The sequence below is a fragment of the Physeter macrocephalus genome, chromosome 7, assembly GCF_002837175.3.
Source record: "Physeter macrocephalus isolate SW-GA chromosome 7, ASM283717v5, whole genome shotgun sequence".
NCBI classification, from domain to species: domain Eukaryota; kingdom Metazoa; phylum Chordata; class Mammalia; order Artiodactyla; family Physeteridae; genus Physeter; species Physeter macrocephalus.
In genome coordinates, this window is record NC_041220.1 from 72,516,995 (window position 1) to 72,529,993 (window position 12,999).

Sequence of the window (12,999 nt, forward strand, 5' to 3'; positions counted from 1 at the left end):
TAAGTTTAATAAAATTCTAATATTTTAGAGGATCTACTAAATTAGTACAGAAAAGTGAATTGACATGTACAAATCAGACCAAATCATTGAGGAGCCAAAAATAAACCACAAACTAATCTGTCCACAACAGTTATTGAATTCTTACTATGTACTTAAATGATATCAGAGTTCTGGCTCTTCATTCTATCGCCTATCCATGGTTTAATAGTGAAGAAATGTTGATATACGGAAACAGCCAAAGTCTCATGTATTATAAAAGTCAAGAAATAGAGACTTATGAGTCCCATACTAGCAATAGTAGCCCTGCCTTGCTCAACTATATTATTTTGTTTTACTGCATATGGTCTGGACTCCAGGGCTTTATTTATAGGCAGTGCGGTGTAATTACAGCTGCCAAGAGGAAAAAGTTAAATTTTTTAAAACTTACACTACTAAGAAACTAGTACAATTTTTCTGAATGTGTAACTGGTAAGCTTATAATAATTTTAATATTATCAAGTTAACATCTGAGTCATTAATGAGAAGATACTAATTTTCAAAATGGCACCTAAGAAAGCTCTATATTAAATATAACCAAATGTAAAAATACAGGAGAAGCCAATTAATGTTCAGCAAGAGACAGGGTTTATGAAAAAGGGGGGCCTTAAATCCATGGGAAAATGTAAATAAATAGAATGGGCAGGGAGGTCATTTCAGTGTGGGGAATCATGAAAATGAAAGAAAGACAAGACTACACCCCAGTGAGTGGGCAGTAAAAGTCTACATTAGAGAGGAATTGGAAGTAAAACATGGACAGATAAAATGGGCTCAGAAGGGACCTCCCTGGTGGTGCAGTGGTTAAGAATCCGCCTGCCAATGCAGGGGACACGGGTTTGAGCCCTGAGCCGGGAAGATCCCATATGCCACGGAGCAACTAAGCCCATGCGCCACAACTACTGAGCCTGCGCTCTAGAGCCCGCGAGCCACAACTACTGAGCCCGCGCGCCTAGAGCCCATGCTCCGCAACAAGAGAAGCCACAGCAATAAGCCCGCGCACCACAGCGAAGAGTAGCCCCCGCTCGCCTCAACTAGAGAAAGCCCATGCACAGCAACGAAGACCCAACACAGCCAAAAATAAATAAATAAAATAAAGAAATTTTTTTTAAAAAGGGCTCAGATTATGCATGGCCTTGAAAGGCAACACTGGTAGCTTGGATTTGGTCCTATAATAAGATACTATCTCAAGAGGGTTCCTGGGCTGGGGAGACCTTACCAGAGTGAAATAACGGCAAGATGAGGCAGACAGCACTGCGCACATGAGGCTCTAGTGGCCAAGAGGCAGGAGGCAGGGAAACCAGAGTGGAAACTACTACAGTGTCTGCACATATGAAATCAGAATTATTTAGCATAATCTTAACAATCTTTACTGCCTGGGAATTGACCAGAGTTATTTCTACATAGCAAACAGTGGAAAAAGAGAGCAGGCAGCAGTGCCAGGCCAGGACAGCCAAGGTCAGGCCTTCTCTGAACTTATACTTTGCATTCAGGTGGTCATGGGTGTCACTAAAAGGGTCCAGGTGAAAGACACTGTAAGAGGGCTTTAGAAAATGTGAAATGGAACTGAATTACCACTAGTTAAGATAAGAAAAGACCCAGTACTGGAAGTGTTTCACAGTGTGTCCAACACTTGGTAAGACATCATTGAAAAGTACTACCTTTATGTGAATAGCACTACCTTTATGTGAATAGCACTTTTTAAAACCCATTCACATGTCACATCAATAGTTGGTATGTATATAGCAATTACTGTGCACAGGCACATCTAATACAACCCTAGGAGGTAGGTACCACCATCCACTTTCACAGATGCCCAGAGTATAGTTACTCACCCACCATCACTTGCTGGAGCCAGGACTGGGACCCAGAGGCTGAACTCTGAGCACTATACTCTACTGCTGCTCATCCTACCTGCTCTTTCAAACAACCTACAAAGTAAGGAAGATGAATCTGCTTTACCAGACAAATATTTATAGAGTTCTTACCTGCCAGGCCTCATCCCATGTCTCGAGTTTCCAATGATGGATGAGCCACACCACCCCTACTCTGAAGAAGCTTACAGTCTAGTAAGCAAGACAGACAAACCCACATTTTACTGATGAACAACAGAAACTCTAAGCTTCCATAAATTAAATAACTTATTCAAGCACACAGCCAGCTAGAGGGTGGTCAGGCCAGGGCTTAAATGCTGACATTTACATCTCCAAGTCTAATTCTTATTCTGAGTAATGTTGCTACTTCCTTTTCTGGCCTACTGGGAAAAAGAAAAGAAAACAAAACAGGGACTTCCCTGGTGGCGCAGTGGTTAAGACTCCGCACTCCCAATGCAGGGGGCCCAGGTTCGATCCCTGGTCAGGGAACTAGATCCCACGTGCATGCTGCAACTAAGAGTTCGCATGCCACAACTAAGGAGCCTGAGAGCCACAACTAAGGAGTCTGCGAGCCGCAACTAAGGAACCCGCCTGCTGCAACTAAGACCCAGGGCAACCAAATAAATAAATGAATATTTTAAAAAAAAGAAAGAAAACAAAACAACAATAATCATAACCAGGACTATCTAGTCTAACCAAACTTCTACAAAAAGAGTCTGATCTCGGTAAGTGGGAAACATTAAACTAAGCTATTGTGATTCTGATGCAAACAGCACAGACCACCTATGCCAATAAACTACATATCATTTCAACAGCTGAAAAACCTATCATTTCAAACGTTAAATGTCCTGTCATCAATAATTTTTGCTAAAAATATTTCAGATACTTTGGGTGAATCACTTACATTGGGCCACTGTTCTCAAGGAAAACCAAGATAAATCCTTGTGGTCTGAGATGCTGAAGGTGACCCCCAAATGATCCAGTTCCACAGTAATTAAAACTATTTTTCATTTTTCCTTCTGCTCTTTTAATGCTCCCTAAAGGAGGCCTAGAATCCCTTTTTTATATGTAAGAGAATTGTCCCAAACTACCTAAGTGTACTGGCCTGCAAAACTTGTTTTACCACACTTGGCCCATTACAGCTTTCACAGTGAACCACTATTACTCACCATATGACTTTAAGCCCCTCTTGGTCCAGGCTTAACTGGCAACATCAAGTGCAGCAAGGATTCATTAGTTGCTTTTACCCACAGGATGCTTAAACACAGCACTCAAGCCATGCCAGTAGTAGATCTTTTTGCTTCTTTTTTATTTCTCAAAAGGGTCCTGATTGGGATCAACCATACATGTAGTGTAGGTAGCTAGTCACTATCACATGACTTGGAGGGTGACAATAAAGGCCTCCCATGCCCCTAAATAACCCCTATCCCAGCCTGTCAAAGTAGCTAAATTTACAGAAGAGAGGTTTGATCACAGGGAGCTACTAGGGTCATTAAGGAGGTTAACAGGTATTTACCAAATGTGTGTTATGAGCCCAACACAACAGGAGACCAGGCACGGCCCATGTGACCAAGGACAGGGGCCAGAGTTCACCAGTATAATTAAGATAGAAACGTAGTGCTTTAAGTAATTTTAATATCTAATTTATTTTTAGTAAAATGTAAAGTATTTTCACATCTTCACACTGCTCACGCAAGGGGCAGCAGGGTGTAGAGGAATGAAGGGCCTTGGGGGAGGTCTTCCACTTCCTCTTCCAGCCTCATTTCTGAGCATCCAGTGAGCCAGCCCCTCTGAACAACCAGTGGCTCCCCAAGCTACCCAGCTTTGTTACCCAGTCTCTGCGCTACGGGCTGCAAATACAAGGATGACTACACAGTCCTCTGCCCCCAGGCCGCTCACAGACAATCAGGAAACAAGTGCAGCACCAGATTGGTACAGGGGTTAGGGAGCTTTGAAGGGAGGAAGCTAACCCAGCACGGAGGGCAGGGGGAGGGCAAGCAAGGAGGAAATGACCCTGGGCTGAGTCTTCAGGGGCGTGGAGGCTTCCCATGCGGCTGTGGTGGCGTGCGCGGGGCAACCAGGGCATCCAAGCCCTGTGCGTGCAGGAACCAGAGTTTTGTGGTGCTCAGAGCACAATGGGTAAGGCAGTGAGTGGTGAAGGATGAGCTGAGGAGGAGGGCAGGTGCCTGGCACAGGGATGACTACACTGTAGCTGACGCAGCGCCGCTGAATGTCTGGTTCCTCCTTTGGCATTTACACCAGGGAAGTCTGCTCATTGCAAATACTGTAGAAGGTACACATCAGGAAAAAGACGATGAAAAGTATTCAAAATCCCACAGTTTAGAGATAACCACTGTTAACATTTTCATGTACACTCTTTTATATATATGTATGTGTGTTTATATATTATATATAATACTTATACTAACAAATATATTTTTCTTCAAAAATGAAATCATTTAAAATGTGATATATACTCACAATGGAATATTATTTAGCCTTAAAGAGAAAATTCTGACATGCTACAACATGGATAAACCATCAGGACATTGTGCTAAGTGAAATAAGCCAATCGTAAAAAGACAAATACTGTATGAGTCCACTTATATGACGTACCTAGAGTGCCAAATTCATAGAGACATAAGTCAATGGCAGTGGCCAAGGGCTGGGGGAGGAGGGGGAAACAGGGAGCTATTGTTTAATGGGTACAGAGTTTCAGTTTTGTAAGATGATAAGATTTTGGAGATTGGCTGTACAACAATGTGAATATACTTAACACCCCTGAACTGTATACTTAAAAATAGCTAAGATGGTAAATTTTATGTTATGTGTTTTTTTTTTACCACACTTAAAATAAAATATATAAATAAATAAAATAAAAAAGAAATTCACTTGATAAAGCTATTTTAATATTTTTTCCACTTATTTTTGTGATCACCTTTCCATGCGAGATACATACTCCGCCATCGGTATTTCAGATAACTGCATAGTATTCTATTGCAGAGATTTACCTTAATTTATTTAACCCAGGAGAATTACTTTTTAGGATGGAAGAAACCTGCAAACACTTGGCTGATAGGAAGGAGCCAGTGACACTGGCTGATGGGATGGAGCCAGTAAAGAGCAGAGAGAGATGCAAGACCACAGAAGAGAGAGGAATACTAATAGAGCAAAGGTTCCAAAGAAGGCATGAGGAGATGGCATTCGGGGTTCAAATAATGGGCTAACCTTAAACACGGGGAAAAATGGATACCACATCCTCTGAGGAAAGGAAATGAAGATGGGTATGAATAGATTTGCATGTGTAAAGACGACTTTGGGAAATTGAAGAAGTCAAGAGATGACATCTTAATGAAGATAAAGTGGCAGAGAAGTAGGGTATGAAAGAGTTGGAAGGATACATAGCTATGTTCAGAGAATAAGACACTGAGGTTGAAATTTCTGAGGTGAAAAAGTACCAGCTGGGCGAGGATCTGGGTGGAGGGTAGAGAGTGAGTAGCTGTGGTTTAGTGCCAGAGAACTCACTGAGAAGGTATCTAATGATTTTGAGGCCAGATTCATGGTCAGATCATCTAGGATGCCACCAAGATGATCTGACCAAGGGTTACGATGACAAGAGTCAGGAAAGGGAGGTATGGGAAGACCAGGTCTTCAGTTCTTCAAGAAACAAACGAAAGTGACTGGGAGGTGGATGGAGAGTAGTGATGAGAAAGGGTGAGAGGTGGTTTACCGCATTTAGCCCCAAAGTTGAGGATGACAAGCCTTTTCATGCAGTGACCCATAGAGGAGGGTGACAGAGCAATCAGCCAAAAGGTCAAGAACTTTATTAACCATGGATCCCCTGGGGTGAAGAGGAAAAGAGTGGGGGAAAATCAACAGAGGACTGGAAGTGAAAACAGTAAGAGGGAGTGAAAATACAAGATATGACACATGTGGATGGGGAGATGGGTACGGGAAGTCGTGTTGGCACAAGTTATGGTCCTTCAGGAGGCAGAAGGACATGGGGTTATGGACATAGGTGGATGGCCAGGCTTGAACAAAGGAGGGAAAATGACTGTGGAACCCAAGTCCAGTCTTAGAAAAGTGGCAGGAACTGCTACTAAGTTTGCAGAGGGACACAATGAGACTTCTGGTTCACAAAGTACATTTTCCAGTATCTCCAAATTCCTTAGCGTAACTTATTTTTCTCCCTAGCACATTAGCCATACACTATACTATTTCCCTGTATATTTTTGGTCGGTCTTCTCCGCTAGAATATAAAGCTCCCCGAAGGCAGGAATGTTGTCTGTTTGTTCACTGCTCTATCACCAGCACCTACATCATGTCTGCACATAGCAATGACTCAATAAATCACACTTGTTGAATGAGTGAATGAATAAATGATAAAGGCCAGTTAAGATAAGGATAGCCCATGAGGTTTGCTAAAACGGCAGGGAGGGTCTTCGCCAGGAGGCAGATATCTTACAGTGGTCAGTCCTGAAGGGATGGAAAATGTCGGTCAGGGCCTCCTCCCAAGCTGTATCTGCTCTTTTTTTTCATTTCCCCCTCTTCCCGTGACTACTCCTTCCGATCCTTCAAGACTCAGCTTGGGTGTCACCACCTCTGGGAAGCCCCCCCAGTGTCTCCTCTGGGGTGCTCTGAAGGCACCCTATGATTCTCCTATTACTATGCTTACACCCTACTGTATGATGACTGTTTACATGTTGGTCTCCCCAACTAGACTGAGCAAGAACAGCATATCTCCAACACCCAGTAGGGACTCCATATACGTGTGCCGATTATACAAATGGAAAACACTGGACGTGTGAGTTGGTCAATAAAAGCCTGTACTTTTCCTTCTTTGAAGTTCAACACTGCCATACACGAATTTGTACTTTGGCACCACTGAAAAAGGGGGCCCCTGTTGCCACGGCAATCAGGTGGGAAAAAAGCTCAGCTCCCAAAACCAAAGGTAAATTGGAGTCTTTCTGTTTAAATAAGGGGGGTCCCCTGTCTTTCATGTGCCCACTCCCCTGTCCATCTGACCCTGGGCATGCCTGTGATACTCTGGTAGTGCATCATCAAAGTGCATGGGTTGCCTTGCCCACCTGTGATGCTGCCCAGCTGACAGAGTGTGATAGAACACCCGCTGAGCTTTGTGAAAATGTCTGATTTAACTGATATGGGGTGCAGCCTGGATTTTTACAGATTTTCAGATGATTCTATTGCACAGCTAGGGTTGAGAACCTCTGCCCTCTGGCTCTTTGCCATTTTCCCCTGACTTGTGGCGCTGTCCAAGGCAGCAGCTCATTAAGCACTTCTTCACCCCAATGTCTGCCCAAGCCCTCCATGGGCAAAGGTCAGTGGTTGTTTGAACAACCCAAGGGGAGGGTGCTATCCCTTAGGACTTAATAAAAGCCAAATCATGCAGTTAGCTGTGAGAAAACCATAGCTGGGTGTTCAAGCAAAAGCCACGCTGCCCAATAACCACACGTGGCTATTTAAACTTAAACTAATCCAAATTTGAAATTGTTTTAATTAAAAGTCCAGTTCCCCAGCTGCACATTCAAGTGCTCAGTAGCTAGTGGCTGCTGTACTGAACAGTTCAGAGATAGAACATTTCCATCACCATAGCAAGTTCTGTTGGACGCTGCTAATATAAAAATATCCTTTTCTTCTGAAAATAATCTGGGTGCTTATATTCATTTTCTGCTAATCATGGGCAAAATGAGCCACATGGTATGCAGAGGGTGAACACACTGAATCTCTGGTCATTTTTTCTCAGATGACTGATGGTGACTCTTTACCCCTTTTCGGGAAAAAGAACAAAGAAAGGAATTCTATGCTATCATGAACAAAAGTTTTTCTGAACAGTCCCATCTATGTATTAGGGCAGCAGTGGCTTCCCGACGTTTTTGACTGGGTGCGACACTAAAAAATATATTTTCTATCACGACCTTGTATACAGATATACATGTATATAACAGAAATTACAAGTTTTACACATCAATATTTATCCTTACTACATGTTTTGCACTTGGATATTTTATAATTCTATTATATTCTATTTTCTGTTTCATTAAAGAAAAATAAACCTACTTAACAGTTCTCATAGCTCTGGTGGCCTATAGCTTGAAAAACCACTACCTTAAGATAGAAGTTGCCCACACAAAACTGAGACTCAATTTCACACTGTAGAGTTAATAGCCAGCTAGATAATAATTAATAGCTAACATTTATTGGGCACTTACTATATGCCAGGCATTGTGTTAAATGTTTTATATTCATTGCCTTATTCAATTCTCATAGTGACTCCATAAAATAATTGTCCAAGAACTATGATAGGGCTGAGATTTTACTTGCACAAGTTAGCCTACCACAGTTTCCTGGCTGCTGGCAGAAGACGCAAGACTTCTGGGTCGGAGACAAAGGACTTTATCACAGCAACAGCAGTAGCCAGAGTATCAGCATTTCCTTGCACTAGCTCCCCAACTCCAGTTCCTGTAGGGCATCAAAAGAGGGCCATGTAACTCCTGCACAAGCAGTGAGTAGCATTAATGGAGAGGAACTCAGCTGCAAGAACTTAAATCTATTATATTGGATATAAGCATGCCTGCTCTCGGCTTCTGAGGGCAACCCTATGTCTATCATCCAAGACCATTTAGTACACAAACATCCTTAAAAAGACAGTTTAGATTGAAAGGGCAGTCAGTGCCTCTCTTTGAAAAACCCGTTGAAATGCATGGGGTGCATGGAGAACTGTCTCCCAACAGTAGGTGCCTTACTTATCCCTATTTTGCACACGAGGAAACAATGACTTAAAGAGGATTAAGTAACTTATTTAAGATTACACAGCTAGTGACCCAGGTCTACATGACACCTAAGCCTAGGCTGATACCACCTTCTTTCATAGCCAGTGGACAGTGAAATAGGAAGACAGAAGACAGCTGTCATTCATTTAGTCATTCAGGTATGAAATTTGTCCCTACAGAAAGCAATTAGCCATATATAATTTGTAATAGACCTTTTTTTTTCACTTTTTCTTCAAGAATTCCATGGGAAGAGTATCAAATGAACAGGGGTTCACAAGCTTTTTCTATAAAGGGCCAAAGAGTAGAGACTTTCAGCTTTATGGGCCACATGCATTCTGTTTTAATTGCTACTCAGCTCTGTGGTGGGAGTGCAGAAACAGTCACAGGTAATACATAAACAATGGGCATGGCTGTGTTCCAATAAAACTTTATTTTCAAAATAGTTTGCTAACTCCTGTTCTCAGATAGCCCAGTGGGATACCAAAAAAAAAAAAATGGCATAGTAATTTCTACACACAAAAAAACCAATGATTTAATTGGAAAAACAAGGTAAATAGGCAACAAGCAAGCAAACCAGGAGCTATATGAAACTGAAGCGAGCCTAGGTTCTATGTCGAGTCCTGTTAAGTCAGCCTGGATAAACAGTATGTCAAGAACTAATGTAAAATATTGATGGACTAAAAGTAGAATGGAGTCTACACATCATCTCTCTGTGATGATTGTGGTCATGCCAAGACTCTAAGAAATAATGTGACTTCCAAAGGCTTTTGCTAGCTCGTAGATGCTCAGTAGGGGAGCAGTTATCCAAAACAATCCTCTTTAATTTTCCATGTGATGACATGAGTTAAAACCTATGTTATGAATAAGGGGGAAATAACAGTGAAAAAAATGTTACTCTGGGCCAGGGACCATTCTAGGGATTTCACAAATATTGCCCAATAGCTAATAAAGAATACCATTTCTGAACTGCCAAATTTATGGCTCTGTAAGTGAACACTCACTTGGGTCAGTGGCCTGATCTTAAAAAAACCATGATGTGCCACTATTTGACCACAACGGTATCCTTCCCCCAAATCAGTTACTGAAAAATTTTTGCCTTTATTTTTACATGCATACATATACAATCAAAATTTTGTTTCTTCTTCTTTTTCTAATTCTTTTAGGTGGTACGTTAAGCTGTTTAACTTAAGATTTTTCTTATTTATACAATCAAAATTTTGGTATACAAATGGCAACCCACTCTTTTTCATATTATCAATTTTTATGTCACATATAAGCTCAGATTAAAATGGAAAAACACCAATCAAAATGTCATAGAAAAGACAGATTTCTCAAGAACAATTCTATTAGCTGCTAAAATTACAGGGAGATAAATATGGTTCTTGTAAACGCTGTGCTGTCATTGACAAGACTGGCAAATTTTTCAAAAGGACATACTTTTGAAGTCTAGGCTACACGGGAACATAATACCACAAGGAAGAAAAACTGTCACCCGTAAGTTAATATTCCTGCTACTGCATGTAGATATATTTTAGTTACTAGTGTTTCTATGTAAATACACTTTAAGTTTTAGTGAAAAGTAGAACTTAGAAATTCCAGGAGATATATTCCCATTGAAACTCCAGGACAATTACATTACAGAATTCTAATTCTAATTCATAAACACTCCAAGTTAAGTAAAAAATTATATTTCTATTTGGATTGCTTTACAATGGTATCAATATTTCTTAATTAACACCTTTTCACTCATGAATCAATAGAATAAAAAATAATTTGAAGACTATTTTATTAACCAGCCCAGTTAAAAAAATACACCACCTATTTTAGCTATGTCCAGTCAGCTTTAATTTATGCCTTAAAACCTCCAATTATTACCATTTAAAATATTTCTTTGGCAGCTAAGTCATCATAAGTGTAAAAAAACCCAGGAAGATATCTACTTTGTTAATAAGTGAAATATTTGATGAATAATAAGGCTATGCTATTTTTGGAGACATTTATGTTTACATTCAGTTGAAAACCATTATAATTCATTATAATTACTTCATTGTTAAATAATACCATTTAAACTACAGGCTAATTTCCACTACTGCCATAGTTAATCACAATTACTTCTTCTTCTTCTCTTTTTTTTTACTTCTTAAGCTTTGTCTACATTAGCCTAAAAGTATTACGTGACTTTCAATGTTTTGTCAAAGACACTTCATCTCACTCCTTTGCATTCCACAGATAGAGTCTGTATCACTGTCCTCGGATATGGATGATTCTGAAGCCTTGAGCAAAATCTGCATATCTTATGAATTTTTAGTATGTGAGACACAGCCTCTGTACTTTTTATAGAAGAAAAGTAACCATGATGACAAGCTGCTGCCTTTTTTATTATAACTGACAAAGTCTATGGACAAGTGGTTGCTCACATTTAGCTTGACCTTTAAGAAAAACTGAACTCTACTTCCAAAATGAAATTAGTTTTACTTTCCAGATTGCACTGGGTCCGGGCAGGGAGACTCCCAGCCTCAATTTTAAGACATCTCCTTTTATATGAAATTCTTGAAGCAACATTGTTTTCCACTTATCATATTGAAAATAGATCATGAAGCACTAACAGGCAGAAAGTGATTTTGAAAAACAAATAATTTAGAATGAAGTAAAAAGTGGGGGATTTATGGGACAGACATATCTATTTAGACTTTTGGGACTATTTGCTACAAACCGGTAATGCAGAAGTTAGGAAGTGGTCAGGAGGGGAGGAAGACTGAGCTCTTAGCCTCTGGGACATCTGGGTTTCTTTGGGCCCCAGGCTGCCTGTCCAAGGGCATTAACCTTCAGAGGCCACAGGCTGGCAGCAGTGAGGTCTCTTCCAGCCTAAATGTGCAATGACACCCCTCTCACTCATCACGCCTCATGTTACACAGAAAACAACTGTCATCAGCTCATTTCCACACTTCTGCAATGCTGTACAATGTTTGAGTTTCACGGGTCTGCAGATGTCCATCTATGTATCACTACTGCATTGCAATATAGGAGCTGAAATTGTTGAACTTGTGGGCTCGGTCAGCAGACTGCCCAGGTTCAGCATTTAGCATGGAGTCCTGTCTTAGATCGGTGTTTCCCAAAGTGATTCTCAAGCCTAGTTGCAGAGGTAGTATTTTACACCATGATCCAGTATACACACACATTTATATAATAAAAGAACGAATAATGACCAAGTTTATATAGTGCTTATTGTATATAGAGAGTTAGAATTGGAACCCAGGGGTCCTGTTTCTGTAGTGCTCTTTTTTTTTTTTTTTTTTTTTTTTTGGCGGTACGCGGGCCTCTCACTGTCGTGGCCTCTTCTGTTGCGGAGCACAGGCTCCGGACGCGCAGGCTCAGCGGCCATGGCTCACGGGCCCAGCCGCCCCGCGGCATGTGGGATGTGGGAAGCCCTCTGTGGTGCTCTTGACCACCACCTGCCACTGCCTCGTGGCCTTGCACTTGCAAGCATGGGGGAACCAAACGTTTCATCAAACGCTAGTAACCCTCACTAAGAGGGATTCACAGTGATAATTCCTATTCTATTCTATATCCCATCTCATTAAAAAAAATGCTGATGCTAACCTGTTAAATTGATTTCAAAACTCAGGACACATGGTTTGAAAAGTATTATGATAAGTGTTGTATGAAACATTTTTTGAAAAACATCAACAATAAAAAAGCGAAATAAGTATATGTGTCTCATCTTAGAGACTTCACGATGCTATAGTGCATTGTAAATCTCAAAAAGAAGGCGGGGGTGGCGGGCGGGTTAAACGGAATAGTTCCTAAATTTACTCAAGCATCTCCATCCCCTCGTGGAATGGACACTTATTTGGAAAATGTTATCCTATAGTGTTAACACCTTAAGGGCAGAGACAATTTGGGGGTTAATTTAATTTATATTTTAGTATGCACAAACACCTTTGACAAATTTCCAAATAACTGATTTAGGGAGACTCCTTCCCGGAGAAGGTGAATGCCCAGGACCGCGAGCTCTGGCCTGGGGAGAGGTATCCCAGGTACCTAGGCTGGGATACGTAGGTGAAGGAGGGTCACTCATCCAAGAAATATGCGAGACAGTGTCTTGAGAAAAAGTCTAATTAAAAATGTGTCCCGGGCTTCCCTGGTGGCGCAGTGGTTGAGAGTCCGCCTGCCGATGCAGGGGACACGGGTTCGTGCCCCAGTCCTGGAAGATCCCACATGCCGCGGAGCGGCTGGGCCCGTGAGCCATGGCCGCTGGGCCTGCGCGTCCGGAGCCTGTGCTCTGCAACGGGAGAGGCCAC

At 41.4% G+C, this 12,999-nt stretch overlaps 1 protein-coding gene across 4 annotated transcripts in view; it reads right to left on the reverse strand.

Moving 5' to 3' along the window:
• The window catches only part of TMEM150C (transmembrane protein 150C), an 85,253-nt gene that overhangs the window by 66,885 nt on the left and 5,369 nt on the right, over nt 1-12,999 (reverse strand). For 2 of the 4 annotated variants that reach the window (XM_028491985.2, XM_024115344.3), the window contains exon 2: nt 8,264-8,387. The exons of the other annotated variants lie outside the window; for them this stretch is intronic. The gene's annotated coding sequence lies outside the window, so the exon portion shown is untranslated. The remainder of the gene's footprint in view (nt 1-8,263; nt 8,388-12,999) is intronic. 4 annotated transcript variants of the gene reach the window in all.